The sequence below is a fragment of the Suricata suricatta genome, chromosome 7 (assembly GCF_006229205.1).
Source record: "Suricata suricatta isolate VVHF042 chromosome 7, meerkat_22Aug2017_6uvM2_HiC, whole genome shotgun sequence".
NCBI lineage: Eukaryota > Metazoa > Chordata > Mammalia > Carnivora > Herpestidae > Suricata > Suricata suricatta.
Window position 1 is genome coordinate 118,441,931 of NC_043706.1, and position 13,529 is coordinate 118,455,459.

The following is a 13,529-nucleotide window of genomic DNA, read 5'->3' on the forward strand; positions in this document are numbered from 1 at the left end:
CTGAGCCGAAGCTGGCCGCTTAACTGACTGAGCCACCCAGGTGCCCTGAGGAACACTTTTTAACATAAACAGTTCCAAAGGGTCTTTTCAGATCTAAAACCTGTAGTTCTAAATGTTTATATTGATGAGAAATTTCAGTTCAGTAGTCATTTTATTTATCCATTCAACTAATATTTGTTAGGTGCTATTAACATTGAATTGTGTTCTCCCAAAAAAGATATATTGAAGTCCTAAATAGTTAAACAGTTAACTTAAGTAGTTAAGATGAGATCGTACTGGAGTAGAGAGGACTCCTAATCCAATATGACTGGTGTCCTTATAAGAGGACAGCCATACGAAGACACAGTGACACAAGGAGAATGTTCTTCGCAAATGGAAGACTGGAATGATGCCCTACCAGCCAAGCAATGCCTGGGACTACCAAAAATTGAAAGAAGCAAGGAAGCAATGTCCTCTAGAGGCTTCCGAGGGAGCACAGCCCTGCCAACACGTTTGTTTTGTAATTCTACCTCCAAACTGTAAATGTCTGTTGTTTTAAGCCACCCAGGCTGCAGTACTTTGTTGAGGCGGCCCCAGGACATGAACATAGGTGCTACCATGTAGATATCTAGTGGTGAATACAGATGGGCTCCTGTCCTTCTGCGGTTCCCGACTAGAAAGAAGAGGGACACTGCTAACAATGATTACAAAATGAGCAAATACATACTCATGAATCTGGTGATCAGGCTACGAAAGGGAACAAGGTTGGAGCAGTGGGTCACAGAACCTACTCAGATAGGGTCTTAGAAGTCAGCTTGGCCTGGGAGGGCAGCATGGCAAAGGCCCCTGAGATAGGAAAAAATCTCATCCCAAAAGACAGTTCCTTGGAACTATTAAAAGGCCAGTGTATTTGGGAAGCGCCTGAGTGGCTCAGTCAGTTAAGGGTCTGACTCTTGGTTTTGGTTAGGTCATGATCTCATGGTTTGTGAGTTTGAGCCCCGTGTTGGGCTCTGCACTGACAGCGTAAGACTGCTTGGGATCCTCTGTCTCTCTCTCTTTCTGCCCTGCCCCTGCTCACACTCCCTCAAAAATAAATAAATACGCATTAAAAAGAAAAAGACCAGTGTGTTTGGGAAAAAAGTAAGGGAGAGGAGAGTGGCCAAGAAGAAACTGAAGCACAAAGAAGCTAGAGTCCTCATCTCTGTGAGCCCTGGGAAGGAATCTGGATTACATTTGAAATTCAGTGGGAAAGCATGAAAGCCATGAGCCTACTAATCTTTCAAATAGATTACTTCATTACTGGGGGGAGAAAAGATTGGATGGCGGCAAGAATAGAACTGGAGAGACCAGCAAGACCATAATTACAGCAGTCCTAGTGAGGAGGGATGGGCTTGCACCCAGATCTGGTTGTAGATAAGGAGAAGTTTCAAAGTAGAAACAACAGGACCTCTTGATGAAGCAGAGCTACAAGAGTCTCAACAGCAACAGAATCACTATGTTATGAAAGCTAAGTTAACAAATGAAGATTTGCCAAGCAATACTTGCCTTTTATCTGTTTTGATGATGCAAAGAATAGATTAGAATAGAATTAGCATTTTTTTAAGGAGAAGAAATTGCACACTTAAACAAGAACAATTGATAACTAGCATTTTCTTGTGGTTTTTAAATCTTTGTGAAGTTTTTAGGTACTATGTTTGTTTCAAGCTTGGAAAACATAAAGGAAGGCACTCCTGAGCAAACATTTAAATTGAGATAAGTCATTCTTCTAACCTGCCAGTACTGATAAGATAATTTATTCAACACTGAGGTGAAAATATGTCACACCCACATTAATATCAGGAGTCATGTGCCAGCTTATGGCTAACAAAAGCATTTTTGTTCACATAGATTTATGGCCTGTAAGTACAGGTCTGATTCTCTGACCATCCATTTCACATCCTAAATCATAAAGCTGTTGGATTGGCACACAGAGTTTTATTTCTGGGAGTGCTGGAGCATTGCAACTTTGGCTTGGTTCACAAGAAGGTCTGACCTTCCCTTTTGCAATTCTTCCAAATGCACCATGTTCACCAGTCACACTGAATTACCTGCAATACACAAATTTGCCCCCTGTGCTGTGCCTTTGCAATTTGGGTGCCCTCCTCCTAGAGCGTCTTTTGGAACTAAAAGACCCCTCATTCCTTCGTATGTGTATCCATTTAATGAATATCGGCTTGTACTATTTCAATGATAGGATGACGCTGTAATGTTATGTACGGCAGCGTGGTCTCTACTAATGGCGGTAGGGGGCATTCTTGATGACAGTCATCTGGGTAAGAGGCTGGTCTTTCATGAGACCAGCTCAATGGAACTCAGCTGCCCTCAAAAGTGGGCAGGACCTTGGGGCTCCTTTGAGCCCCCCTGACCAGGTATGGACTTTGAGTAATGGAGGGATACTTGATGGTGCCCCAGGAATTGTGGGTATTTAAGATGGCCTCTGCCTTATCAAAGCTTTGAGGAGTCAGCAAGGAGGTGTCCACTTAATGCACTTCCAAGTGATAACTGGTTAGCTATATCTTGTAAGTCACATCATTTAGATTTGTGTCCACTCTCAGTGTTTGCTTTCCTTTGGTAAACTCTTCCCCTTGGCGAAGTTTTCTAGTCCAGCCTCGTTTATGTTAGAGTCCTGTCTCTGCTCTTGGGTCCTTCTAGTAGAAAGAGAATAGATAAATGACATTTGAAATGGGTAAATCTATAACAAGTTCATTGATGGGATATTATAGAATGTGGCTGCTACATGTGTTCCAATACCTTGTATAAATACAGGTCTCAGGTGTAGTGAAATGATAGATAACATTTTCTTGTGGCCTCAAAACGAATACTACAGCCCTGTAAGAGTCTTGCAGTTTTAATTATATGTCTGACAGTAAAAGATATTTCCATTTCGTTACACTGTGGGAAAAGCCTATGCATAAATTAGAGCCTGATGAACACCCACGAAAAGTGGTGAGGTTTTCAGAGTGAACTCACAAGGGTCAGGATAATCAGGCTCATGGTCTACCAAACCCTCTGTCTTTGGGGGCTGAGGCATTATGACTTTCCTATTAGAGCCTGTATGTTCATTCACCAGTGAGGAAAACAACCAGGCTGTAAGAGGCTCAGCAGTTCCCCCTGGTGAGTTCCCCTTTGAGATCATTTAAGTTTCTCAAGCTCATGACTAACTAGGGAACCTTGGCGTAGAGAATACCCGGCCCAGCCTTGCCCAGAGAACTTCTCCAGCCCTCAGTGCCCCCTGTCCTTCTGAAGCTGCAGCAGAGTGAGAAAATCACCATGCTCTGAGTCGTTTGACAGTGGGCTCCACGTCTTACAGTCTTTGTATCCCCAGTGTCTGGCAAATAAATGCTTTAGAACTGAACTAACCAGGGGCTGGTGGGACTCACATAAATCATGGGGACAGGGCAGGACCCAGGATCACGTGAGCACTGAATGGGGGTGGGACACGCTCAACTGCCAAATCTTTGTGGGGTCTTGAAACCACCTTGGTGAACTTACATTATGCCTAGGGAATTAACACCGTCAACAGACACTCAATATTTATAGTTATTTTTGAGAGAGAGAGAGAGGGAGAGAGTGAGAGCTAGAGCGAGTGAGCAGGGGAGGGGCAGGGAGAGAGGGAGCCACAGAATCCAAAGCAGGCTCCAGGCTCTGAGCTATCAGCAGAGAGCCCAATTCAGGGCTCGAACTCACAAACTGTGAGACCATGACCTGAGCCGAAGTTGGCCGCTTACCTGACTGACCCACCCAGATGCCCCTCAACAGATACTTTTAATGAAGGAACAGCAGCCCATGCTTAGAAAATGGCTGCTACTCATTGTTAGTAATTTTTGAAATAAGAAAATACCTTAATATGTATGTATCAATCCTTTTTGTGGGGAGTGAGGTTAAAAGAGGTAACAAATAGCACCAGAGGGTGATTAACTAATTTCAGGAAGCAAAAGCGGTAAATAACTCATCCCAAACACACCAAATGAGAGCCAGGCGGTGTTGCTGCCTTCGGATGCAATACCTTAGATACTGTTCTAACTTCATCATGCTGGAAGGAAAAGCAGATTTTCTTTTGTCGCAAGCAAACCATCTCTCCTGAAAATTATTAACTCCTTTCTCTTCTCCTTAATTATATATCAAGTGCCCTTAAAAACCAGTCATCTAATAACAGCCCTTAAAATGTGAGTCAGGAACTATTTACCTAAGAAAAGATATGCAGCTGTCTATAAAGGCGAGAGTGTGGTTCGGTTTTAACATTAGTTCCTGTGAACTTGATCTCCACAGTTATTTCTCTACTGTATCTTTGCCCGCACCTGCCATACATGTGTGCCCCCTCACTTTTGTCTCTAATAATACATTATGCTAGGTGGCCACCGGCCCTCTCTCACTGGCTTATAGTAATTGATTATGTGAGTAGTTCAGAGAGAAGTTCGAAGGACAAGAGTTCTAGAGCCACACTGGGATCTACTGGAATCATGCATCCCCCAAGTTAGTTATTTATGTCTGCACCTCAGTTTCCTCTTTATAAAATGAAACAATACTATCTGCTTCATAGGCTTGATGGGATGATTAAATAGGATTCTTTCCAGGGGTGCCTGCCTGGTTGGCTCAGCCAGTTAAGTGTCCGACTTCAGCTCTGGGGATAATCTCACAGTTCATGAGTTTGAACCCCGGGTCGGGCTCTGTGCTGACAGCCTGGAGCCTGGAGCCTGCGTCAGACTCTGTATCTCTCCCTCTCTCTCTTCCTCCCCTGCACATGCTCTCTCTGGCTCTCTCTCTAAATAATAATTGAACATTAAAAAAATTAGACTCTTTCCATACACCTCCTGGAACAGTGCCTGGCATGAAGAAAGAGCTCGATCATTATTAGCTCAGTGTTGTCCTCCATAGTTACTATTCTCGCTTTACAGCTGAACAGATAGAGCCCCAGAGAGGCTGAGTGACTTGACTATGGTTATTCAGCCATTTGGAGGGATACTTGACTGAGTCCAAGTGTTCTGACTCTGATTGGGCTCCTGTAGGAGGACACTCATCTACTGCCTTTAGGAAATGCTCTTGAGAACACAGCTGCAGGAAGAAGGGATTCTATGATCATTATAGATTTTGCATGTTACAGATGATTGCTTCTAAGGAGAGATATAAGAAATTCAACGAGGAAAACCTAAGTATTTCTGCTTCATTGAAGCTTTTCCAGGTGGAACTGCACATAGTCATGTCATTCATTCAACACGATTATGAGGTACCTACTGTGGGCCAGAAATAGTGCTGACAGGCACCAGTGCAGTAGAGGACAGAAACACACAGAAGGCCCTGCTCTCGTGGAGCAGATGTTACCTGGATCTGGGACAAGATCCATCAAAATATGGTTTCCTTGCCAGGTATGTGAACATTTATGTGGATGAGTGATGCCTAAGTCATATAGAAAGAGCAGTGCTATTTCTTTATAGCCACACCTTAATAAATAAATTTATGTGCCTAAACATGTTTTTGACTATTGCTGTCCGTACTTGATAGCAAGGAGGCCTTTAAGGTCAAGACTACTTCTTAAAGTAAATATATTGAAGTTGACCCATCAAAGACAGTGTGTGTCTTTCATACAGTTTCTATGGGAGGGCTTATAATTATTCCTACTGCTCAGCTTGTAGCATGTGGGGCCTGCTTCCTTTCAGCTATAATTCTTTTCAAAGGTAACTTGTAAATTTACAAATATTTCCATCTCGTTTTTGTTATAGTCACACCTTGTTGTTGCAAAACCATAACCTGATTTCCCATCTTAATTACCCAAGTTTGTTCGACATGGTTTGGAATGTGTTTGAAAATGAAACCACGTCTCCAAGATGATGGTTTGCCACTTAATCGGTTATGCTGACCAAAGCATGCAGGCTCTACATGGAACTCTTAAAAAAAGGAGTTTAAGAAATACACTGCTGTGAGATATTTTGTGCATCACCTTCTAAAATGCCAGTTTTGAAGACGCCATTATTAACTTGTCTATGTCAGCCTCGCTGTTAGAAAACCGGTTGTACTAGTTTATGTCATCTCTTATATAAATGTCTTTCTTTCCTTTTTAGAAATTAGCCTTTTACGGACAGGAACTTGATTTGCTCCACATTTTGTGATCTCTAAAGTATCTTGATTTGTAATAATGAACATCATAGTAACTGTGGAAAAAAGTAAGGTATATTCATATGTGGCTTGGCATCTCTACTATTGATAACTTGCTTCAGAAAGGAAATGAAAGTAAGGAAAGAGTCAAGGGCAAACCATTTGGGACCACTAAGGTATTAGATAGAATAGCTATTGGGAATTCCAAAAGCTGAATCAACAGGTAGTCATTAAATATCATCTACTTTATTTTTCAAATCATTTTCACAACTACTATTTCTTTATATTCTCACAGGAGCCATTCTTTTATTAATATCTCCATCACTTGCAATTTTCAGAGGGAAAATCAAAAAACTAAATAAAAATGTGAAAAAAAATAGAAAAAGTAAGAGTTCTAAAAATAATTAGTGGCAATTTGGAAGTAATTATTAGTATTTGCCTCTGTTCACTTTAGCCTGGAATTTTGAGGGAGAGGAGGTCAAATAACGAGATGGCAATTGTGATCTCAGATTTTCCAAGAAGAATAAGACAAGGACGGAAGTGTACAGTAGCCATGAAAAACACTGTCAGAAAGTGAAAAAAAGAAAGTGAAACTTGTTTTCAATAGGCTAGCTCTCCTGTACAGCGACAGGGAGATGCTTTGGTGTTTTTGAGAGTGACTAAGAGTAGGATCAGACCTCTTTAGGGTTCAGGGTTATGCCCTGATGAAGTTGTGTAACTGTATGCAATAAAACGAACAGAAGTTGCACATGCCGCATAGACCACACCGAAGAGCAGCTCTTTCAGGTCCTTAACCACCACGAGACGTAAGAAAACCACTGGTCGTGAGAAAAGCAGAGCAACCATGAAGAGGCCACCCACAAAGAAGAATCAAAGGCACGTTGCACTCACAGCCTTGGAACTTCTCCACGAACAACTGAGAGAGTGGACCAATTAAGACATTCCCTTCGCTCTTGCTCACTAAAGCTAACAGGGCCTTCAAAGGACTGTGCTGATTAGGGAAGTGGGAAATAGCACCGAGGACACCAGCCCCATCTTGCAAAACCACAGCCTTAACAATTGTGCCTTTTGACAATTGTTTGCGGTTTGATTCAGCATTGCAAAGAGCCCCCACAGACCGCAGTGACTGGAGGCTGCCAATGACCTTGAAGTCAGGCTGCCCTATAGCTACAAAGCTCCTTACTCCTGCCCATTTTTTGTTTGTTGATTTGTAGTTTTATAACAAAGAACTGGAAAATATATAAGAAAGAACTGTAGGTGTGCAAAAGAATATTATAATATATAGATCGAATATGCTGAGAAGCAGGCATACCTCAGAGACATTGCAAGTTCAGTTCCAGACCACTGCACTCAAGTGCATACCACAATAAAGAAAGTCAAATGAATTTGGGTATATAAAAGTTATGTTTATGCTATGTTATCATCTGTTAAGTGTTCAATAGAAAAGAAATGTACATAACTTTATTAAAAATATTTTATTGCTAAAAAATGCTAACCATCATGTAAGCTTTCGGCAAGTCATAATCGCTGATCACATATCACTGATTACCATAACAACCATAATAATAATGGAAAAGTTTGAAATATTGCAAGAATTATCAAAATGTGATACACAGACACATGGTGAACAAATGTGGCTGGGAAAATGCTCCGACAGACTTGCCTGCCTGGCACGGGGTTCACACAAATCTTCAATTTGTAAAAAATGCACTATCTACAAAGTACAATAAAATTTGATATGTCTGTATTTTCCTGCTAAGATTTTAAATGAAAAAGATCTGAATTTATATGGAATGGGATATATTATTTTATATAATATGAATGCCAGCCTACCTATACCTATTATTTATTGAATTTATGATTTTTCCTAAAAGCATTTAAAAATTTCTTTTAATGTTTATATATTTTTGAGAGAGAGAGATAGAGCATGAGTCGGGGAGGGGCAGAGAAAGAGGGAGACACAGAATTTGAAGCAGGCTTCAGACTTGGAGCCGTCAGCACAGAGCCCGATGTGGGGCTTGAACTCATGAGCTGTGAGATCATGACCTGAGCCAAAGTTGGACACTCAACGGACTGAGCCACACAGGCGCCCCTGAAAGTGGTTGAAGTATTTGTTCACAGTAAGACATTTACTTTGAAATCTCACTGCTCTTCTAATGTATCTTTTCTCAAGTAGGGTGAATGTGAATTGATATATATATATAATTATATATACATAGGGGTGTGTGTGTGTGTGTGTGTGTGTGTGTGTGTGTGTATCAGCAACTCTTATAAGTTTCAGTTTAAAGGACCCTTTTTATAGGAAGCCCTGCCTGACTATTAGATTCAATTAGTTACCTTGTTCTGTACCTTTTTTAAAAGTATTTTTTTTAGAGAGAGAGAGACAGAAAGAATCCCAAGCAGGCTCCATGCTATCAGCACAGAGCCTAATAAGGGGCTTGGATTCACAAACCGTGAGATCATGGCCTTAGCCAAAATCAAGAGTCAGACGCTTAACTGACTGAGCCACCCAGATGCCTGCGCTTCTAAAGAAGCTTGGTTTTCTCAATTCTGGCTTTTATATTTATTTTTCTAAAGTTTATTTATTTATTTTGAGAGAGAGAGAGCAGGAGGTGCAGAGAAAGAGGGAGGGAGAAAGAGAACCCCGAGCAGGCTCTGCACTGTCAGCACAGAGCCTGATGTGGGGCTCCAACTCAAAACCCTTGAGATTGTGACCTGAGCCAAAGCTGACAGTTGGAAGCTTAACCAACCGAGCCACCCAGATGCCTCTGGTATTTACACCTTAATGTAATTACTGGTCTGAGACTAAGAGTGCTGTGAAGAAAGAGACCTTGTTTTCTTGTTCACCTCAGTGCCTACAGAGGTATGAATGAATGACAAGTGCTTAAAAGAAAATTATTTAAATATCACATTGTGTTATATATTGACTTCTGAAAACTCCAAATGGATGTATGGGGTGTTAAGGTAATTTTTCTTCATTAAATCTGATCACCTCGAATACCTTATCCCCCTAAGTTATTTATTTGCTCCTGAGTCGAATGTGATATTCTATTTTGCACTTAGACATGATGAGCTAACTTTTAAAATAACAAAGTGGAGCATTTTAGTAGATCATTTAGTGGACCTTTTGCAACACATGTATTTTAATCTAAAATGGAGGAGGAGGGCTGGCTTGGAATTAGATGGATAGTTAGCCTTAAATATGAAACTGGTCCTTGTTGGAGTAAAAGCGAGGATTCTGCAGTAGAAGTGCCCCTCAGAGGAGCCCGAGGTAGAGGTCTCAGGAGAGGGAGGCCCTGTGTTGAAGAAATTTAAACTTTACGGTCCTTATTACACACCTATTGACGGCTTTCCCTTTTTATTTTTATTGAGGTATAATTGGCCTATAACATTCTATTAGTTTTAGGTGTACAAAATAAAAATTCAACAACCGTATATATTACAAGATATTGGCTCTCTCTTATGCTTATGTTATGGAAGTACAAGTGAAGGCCTCATCTCTGCCTTCAACATTCTTGGGAGAAACTTCAGGCAGGACGCTCCAGTGAAAGTAGCCCTTGGCAGTGGGCAGGTTGAAGAGAGCCGCTGCCTGGGGATGAAGAGGTAGCTTTTCTCCACTTTAGAAGCCAAGCCCATGACCCTGCCCCGTGAGCCTGTGAGGGTATGAATTCAATTGTGCCTCCCGAAAGAAGTGTGTTCAAATCCTAACCCCCAGTACCTCATAAAGTGACCTTGATTAGGTATAGGGTCTTTCCAGAGATGCTCAGTTAAAAAGAGGTCATTAGGGTGGACCCTCATCTGATATGGCTGGTATCCTTCTAAAAAAAAGAGGGAGTTTGCACACAAAGAGAGAAGATTATGTGAAGAGACAGGAAGAGCCAGCCAGGTGAAGACAGAATTGGAAGGATGATCAACAAGCCAAGGAAGGCCAAAGATCGGCAACCACCACCAGAGACCAGGAGAGGCGCCCGGAGCACATGCTCCCTCACGGCCTCAGAAGGAGAGCTGCCAATATCTTGACTTCAGACTTCTGGCTTCCAGACACAGGAGATAATAAATTTACTTTATTTTAGGCCACCCAGTTGGTGGTATTTTGCCATGGCGGCCTTAGAGAACTAATCCAGGAGATGTCTTTTGCCTGCTTCTATCGTTCCTCAAAAACGAACACGGGGTTTATTGAGGAGAACAAGGAATGCCTTGATGGCTGCCCGATCTCCAGAAAGCAGAGATGAGGGGACTGATGCAGGAGGCAAAATATCTGCAAAATTGAGAGGGAGACCATTTAAATGGGGGGGGGGTAATGTAAACAAATGCTTTAACTAGGACAACACAGTTGCCCCAAACCTTCCTGTCACCAAAATACAAATGTAGCTGTCTGGGATGGAACTTTGAGGAGGCTGAAGGAAAGCATCCGTGTTGACAATCCGGAAGTACAGGACAACTTACTGACAAACCTGTACAGGAAAAAGTGTGCTATTTCTCTGTGACTGGAGGTAGGGAGGGCATTTGCGGAAGTGGCGCGTAGCTGTGCGGAAGCTGCATGCAGCGCAGTGACCGTCACAGTCAAAACCCAGAACTGGAGTCAAAGAGATAATCAGCAGAAATTTTCTTTCCAGGAAAAGGGATCCTTCATTGCACCAAAGACCCCCATCACAGACCTCACAAGCTTTATATTTCCATCCTCTGTACTCTGAGAGGAAAACAGAAAGGAAACCACCTTTGCAAAGTGAAATTGTTTTAATATGAAAGTCCGAGGGGCGCCTGGGTGGCTTAGTCAGTTGAGCATCGGGCTTCAGCTCAGGTTATGATCTTGCAGTTCGTGGGTTCGAGCCCTGCGTCAGGCTCTGTGCTGACAGCTCAGAGCCTGGAGCCTGCTTCTGATTCTGTGTCTCCCTCTCTCTCTGACCCTCCCCTGCTCATGCTGTCTCTCTCTCTCTCTCTCTCAAAAATAAATAAAACACTTAAATATATTTTAAGAAATCTGAGTTTACATGAGGGGTCAGAGTCTGTGTCTTACAGGAAAAGAGCACAAAGAAACCGAGGGCAGCCCGCAGGCATCAGGAACCCTGTGTTCACCAAGAACCTGAAGCCGATTATTTAAGAACAAACACGCCAGGTGTAGTGCTTGGAATGTGGCAGACCAGCCCTCCCATCACCACCCACACGGAGGCAGCCTGGGGGCCTGCTGACAAACTGGAACACACACACCAGCAAGGCCAGGAGAGAGAGGCTGCCTGACAGAACTGGGAAGGTGGTTAGTGGAGAGGAGAGAAGACCCGGACGGCTCCATTCAGTTTCTGCACAGCTCGTCCTGCATGGCTTTGGTAGCACAGACCGAGCGCCAACAATGGGTGAAGATTAAAGAGATTAAGACCTTAACTCATTATATGGAAGAACATTCTCATAGTAGGAAGTCCTTGATGATGGGACATCCTGCCTTGGGTGCCATGCAGTGAGTTTCCCATAATGACGGGAACTCAAGTAGCAGACAGGGAATGACCTGGAAGTAATGCCGCCCAGGAGATTCACAGGGGAAGCAGCTGGATGGGACCTTCACGTCCTGTCATCCCCAGGTTTCTATATCCAAGGGAAATCTGAAAGCTAAAGCAGAGGAAGGATTTAATATTAATGTCTCCAGCCAGCAATTGTTTCCTAAAGTTTTCTTGTTCACCAGTTTTTTTTTTAATTTTTTAAATGTTTTATTTATTTTTGATACAGAGAGAGACAGAGCATGAGAGGAGAAGGGGCAGAGAGAGAAGGAGACACAGAACTGGAAGCAGGCTCCAGGCTCTGAGCTAGCTGTCAGCACAGAGCCTGACGCGGGGCTCGAACCCGCGAATGTGAGATCTGACCTGAGACCAAGTCAGAGGCTTAACCGATGGAGCCACCCAGGCGCCCCATCTTGTTCTCCAGTTTTATAAGTAATTGACACATCCTGGAATTGGTTATACTAATTTATTATTCTGGTAGCAGCTTTGGTGTCAAATAATCATAAATGTGGACCAAGAAAAAGCAAGAATGCTGGCAGAATATCACAATCAGAGCACGAGTGTAATATGAATAAGATGGATAAAATGATTTTATGCATTAAAATGTAAGCTACATTAAGTGCAGCTGATTCTAAGATGTCTTTTAAGAAATCATCATGGAAGTGAATATGTCAGTAATACGTGGTAAAACTGTGCAAAGAAGAAAAAGATGCAAATAGAAAATCATTTGAAAAATGTCATGTATGTAATGAAAGGTGCTTTTAAGCAAAAAATGCAAATTTACTGACTAGTATTTGTGAAAAGTATTATGCCAAACACTAACAAAGGCAGCACACAGATAATGCAGTCTTGTCTACTAGAAATATAAATACAGGGGCGCCTGGGTGGCGCAGGTGGTTAAGTGTCCGACTCTTGATCTCAGCTCAGGTCGTGACCTCACAGTCGGTGAGTCTGAACAACGCGTGGGGCTCTGTGCTGATGGAGCAGAGCCTGCTTGGCTTTTCTCTGCCCCTCATCTGCCTGTGTGCCCTCTCTCTCGCGCCCTCTCTCTCGCGCCCTCTCTCTCGCCCCCTCTCTCTCGCCCCCTCTCTCTCGCGCCCTCTCTCTCGCGCCCTCTCTCTCGCTCCCTCTCTCTCGCTCCCTCTCTCTCAATAAATAAATAAACCCTAAAAAGTTACACATAAAATAAAGTGTTATAAAAGTAGTTATTGTTTTATGTTGAAATGCTTACGCTAACATTTACTTTATAATGCTAATAATTCCATCTACCTATTCCTTAGTCCAAAGTTTATGTTTCAATGGGAAATAGGCATCCGACCTATGGCTCCAACAATCAGAGCTATATGAAAAGCGACACTCAGAACTGTCAGTCCCTCCTCACCCCTACCACCTCATTCCTGTACCGCACCACCAGCCAGAGGTAGCAGATCTCCTTACTTGCTCTCTGGCGTGTGAATACCGCCTTTCTTAAATTTGCTCTACAGGAAGCTCCATAAATAGTTACAGGCAGGGGGTGCACACATTTCGAAGAGTGAGGCTAATGATGCCTGTAGCTACATGTTTGGATCTGAGATAACGATGGTCTCCTGACAGCCTGCGGATGAGCCTCTAGCTGATCAACGTGGAAGCCATGCAAAGGTTCGAGAAATTACCTTATGTCTTCGCTAAAGTGGCAGTAACTGTGCCGTGAGAATCCCTGCGGACACCACCTGAACCAAGAGATCGAGGTCGACATCACCACCAAGAAGACATATCGACATCATAAATCCTTTGCTATGACGCACTGAAAAAGAACATAATTTGCTCAAGAGGAATAACCTCACTCTAATCGTGAAGAGACATCAAATGAACCCAAATTGAGGGACATGTTAAGGAAGAGATGACACTCCAATGTGTCACGGACATGAGGAACTGTTATAGATTGGAAGAGAC